Below are 4220 nucleotides of genomic sequence, written 5' to 3'. Positions count from 1 at the left end.
TAATTTTCAAATCTTTGGCAACTAACTATTTGACTTTTTGGTTGTTTATTTTTTATCTTTTTCAAAACCACCTAACTACTCTTCCCTCTCTAATTTTCGAAAATACCTCCCTCTTTTTCAAAAATTCTTTTTAATTAATTAATTGTTTTAAATTTTATTTCTTATCTTAATTTTCAAAAATCATTAACTCCTTTTTAAAATTATTTTTGAAAACTTTCGTCTCTTATTTTATTCTATTTATTTGTTCATTTACTAACACTTCTCTTCATCTCAAATCACTGCCCCTATCCTCACCCTTGTGTTTGGATTCTCCTTTCTTTATTCCATTTCTTCTTCTACTAACAATAAGGAACCTCTTTACTGTGACATAGAGGATTCCTCTTCTTTTTCTGTTCTCTTCTCCTTCATATGAGCAGGAACAAGGAAAAAGGCATTCTTGTTGAAGCTGATCCAGAACCTGAAAGGACTCTGAAGAGGAAACTAAGCGAAGCTAAATTACAAAAATCCAGAGACAACCTTGCTAAAATTTTTGAACAAGAAAAGCAGATGGCAGCCAAACACAACAACAATAATGCAAGGAGGATGTTTGGTGATTATACTACACCTACTTCCAAGTTTGATGGAAGAAGCATCTCAATTCCTGCCATTGGAGCAAACAATTTTGAGTTGAAACCTCAATTAGTTTCTCTAATGCAACAGAACTGCAAGTTTCATGGACTTCCATCAGACGATCCCTACCAGTTCTTGACTGAGTTCTTGCAGATCTGTGAGACTGTTAAGACTAATGGAGTAGATCCTGAAGTCTACAGGCTCATGCTTTTCCCTTTTGTTGTAAGAGATAGAGATAGAGCATGGTTGAACTCTCAGCCTAAAGATAGCCTGGACTCTTGGGATAAGCTGGTCACGACCTTCTTGGCTAAGTTCTTTCCTCCTCAAAGGCTGAACAAGCTTAGAGTGGATGTTCAGACCTTCAAACAAAAAGATGGTGAATCCCTCTATGAAGCTTGGGAAAGATACAAGCAGATGACCAAAAGATGTCCTTCTGACATGTTTTCAGAATGGACCATGATAGATATATTCTATTATGGTCTATCTGAGTTCTCTAAGATGTCACTGGACCATTCTGCAGGTGGATCTATTCACCTAAAGAAAATGCCTGCAGAAGCTCAAGAACTTATTGACATGGTTGCAAATAACTAGTTCATGTACACTTCTGAGAGGAATTTCGTGAATAATGGGACGCCTCAAAGGAAAGGAGTTCTTGAAATTGATGCTCTGAATGCCATATTGGCTCAGAACAAAATGTTGACTCAGCAAATCAACATGATTTCTCAAAGTCTGAATGGATGGCAAAATGCTTCCAACAGTACTAAAGAGGCATCTTCTGAAGAAGAAGCTTATGATCTTGAGAACCCTGAAATAGCAGAGGTAAATTATATGGGTGAACGTTATGGAAACACCTATAATTCATCATGGACAAATCATCCAAATTTATCATGGAAGGATCAACAAAAGGCTCAACAAGGCTTTAATAATGGTGGAAGAAATAGGCTCAGCAAGATCAAGCCTTATCCATCATCTTCTCAGCAACAGACAGAGAATTCTGAACAGAGCACCTCTAACTTAGCAAACTTAGTCTCTGATCTGTCTAAGGCCACTTTAAGTTTCATGAGTGAAACAAGGTCCTCCATTAGAAATCTAGAGGCACAAGTGGGCCAGTTGAGTAAGAAAATCACTGAAACTCCTCCAAGTACTATCCCAAGCAATACTGAAGAGAATCCAAAAAGAGAGTGCAAGGCCATTGATATAATCAATATGGCCGAACCTAGAGAGGAAGGAGAGGACGTGAATCCCAATGAGGAAGACCTCATGGGACGTCTCTCAAGCAAGAAGGAGCTCCCTATTGAAGACCCAAGGGAATCTGAGGCTCATATAGAGACCATAGAGATCCCATTAAACCTCCTTCTGCCATTCATGAGCTCTGAAGACTATTCTTCCTCTGAAGAGGATGAAGATGTAACTGGAGAGTAAGTTGCTTAATATTTAGGAGCTATCATGAAGCAGAATGCCAAGTTATTTGGTAATGAGACTTGGGAAGGTAAACCTCCCTTGCTCATCAGTGAACTAGATACCTGGGTTCAGTAAACTTTACCTCAAAAGAGACAAGATCCTGGCAAATTCGTAATACCCTGCACCATAGGCACCATGATCTTTGAAAAAGCTCTATGTGACCTAGGGTCAGGCATAAATCTTATGCCACTCTATATAATGGAGAAGCTGGGGATCATTGAGGTACAACCTGCCATATTTTCATTGCAAATGGCAGACAAGTCAGTAAGACAAGCTTTTGGATTGGTAGAGGACGTGTTGGTAAAGGTTGAAGGCCTTTACATCCCTGCTGATTTCATAATCTTAGATACTAGGAAGGAGGAGGATGAATGCATCATCCTTGAAAGATCTTTCCTAGCCACAGTAGGAGCTGTGATAGATGTTAACAGAGGAGAATTAGTCCTTCAATTGAATGGGGACTACCTTGTGTTTAAGACTCAAGGGTGTTCTTCTGTAATAATGGAGAGGAAGCATGAAAAGCTTCTCTCAGTACAGAGTCAAATAGAATCCCCACAATCAAACTCTAAGTTTGGTGTTGAGAGGCCACAACCAAATTCTAAGTTTGGTGTTGGGAGTCTACAACATTGACCTGATCACCTGTGAGGCTCTATGAGAGCCCACTGTCAAGCTATTGACATTATAGAAGCGCTTATTGGGAGGCAACCCAATTTTTATTTATCTAGTTTTATTTTTCTTTTATTATTTTTTTATGTTTTATTAGGTTCATGATCATGTGGAGTCACAAAAAAATATACAAAAATTAAAAACAGAATCAAAAACAGCAGAAAAAAATCACACCCTGGAGGAAGGACTTACTGGCGTTTAAACGCCAGTAAGGAGCATCTGGCTGGCATTCAACGCCAGAACAGAGCATGGATCTGGCGTTGAACGCCAGAAACAAGCATGGAACTGGCATTCAACGCCAGAAACATGATGCAATTGGGCGTTGAACGCCCAAAACGAGCATCACATCGGCGTTTAAACGCCAGAATTGCATGTAAAGGCGTTTTAGACGCCTAATTGCTGCAGGGATGTAAATTCTTGACACCTCAGGATCTGTGGACCCCACAGGATCATCTCAAGATCTATGGACCCCACAGGATCCCCACCTACCTCAACTCACCTTCTCTCCTCTTCTCAACATTAATCCTCTCTTCCCCATAAACACTCTTTCCCAAAAACCCTTCACCAATCACCTCAATCTCTCTTCCCAATTTACCCCATTCACCACTCACATCCATCCACTCTTTCCCATAAACCCCACCTACCTTCAAAATTCAAAATTTCTTTCCCACCCAAACCCACCCTAAATAGTTGAACCTACTCCCTTTCCCCTCACTATATAAACCCCTCCATTCTCTTTCATTTTCACACAACACAACCCCACTCTTCTATACCTTGGCCGAATACACCTCCCCATCAATCTTCTCCATATTTTTTCTTCTTCTTCTTCTTTTCTTTCTTCTCTTTCTTGAGGGCGAGCAATATTTTAAGTTTGGTGTGGTAAAATCATAGCTTTATGTTTTTCCATAACCATTAATGGCACCTAAGACAGGAGAAACCTCTAAAAAAGGGAAAGGGAAGACAAAAGCTTCCACCTCCGAGTCATGGGAGATGGAGAGATTCATCTCCAAAGCCCATCAAGACCATTTCTATGATGTTGTGGCCAAGAAGAAGGTGATCCCTGAGGTCCCTTTTAAGCTCAAGAAAATGAGTATCCAGAGATCCGACATGAGATTCAAAGAAGAGGTTGGGAAGATCTGACCAACCCCATTCAACAAGTCAGAATCTTGATGGTTCAAGAGTTCTATGCCAATGCATGGATCACTAGGAACCATGATCAAAGTATGAACCTGAATCCAAAGAACTATCTTACAATGGTTCGGGGGAAATACTTAGATTTTAGTCCGGAAAATGTGAGGTTGGCATTCAACTTGCCCATGATGCAAGGAGATGTACACCCCTACACAAGAAGGGTCAACTTTGATCAAATATTAGACCAAGTCCTTATGGACATATGTGTTGAAGGAGCTCAATGGAAAAGAGACTCCAAAGGCAAGCCGGTTCAATTAAGAAGACTGGACCTCAAGCCTGTGGCTAGTGGATGGTTG

The 4220-nt window shown here is 40.2% G+C and overlaps 1 non-coding gene across 1 annotated transcript; it reads right to left on the bottom strand.

Moving 5' to 3' along the window:
* Window positions 1-945: 945 nt before the first annotated feature.
* On the bottom strand, window positions 946-1049 carry LOC112719349 (small nucleolar RNA R71). The gene has a single exon (XR_003161653.1). It is a non-coding gene; the product is annotated as a small nucleolar RNA R71 (small nucleolar RNA).
* Window positions 1050-4220: the final 3171 nt, after the last annotated feature.

This window comes from Arachis hypogaea, chromosome 10 (genome assembly GCF_003086295.3).
Source record: "Arachis hypogaea cultivar Tifrunner chromosome 10, arahy.Tifrunner.gnm2.J5K5, whole genome shotgun sequence".
In the NCBI taxonomy this organism is placed as follows: domain Eukaryota; kingdom Viridiplantae; phylum Streptophyta; class Magnoliopsida; order Fabales; family Fabaceae; genus Arachis; species Arachis hypogaea.
Note: the sequence above shows the minus strand (reverse complement) of the source record. Positions and strands in the feature narration are given on the sequence as shown.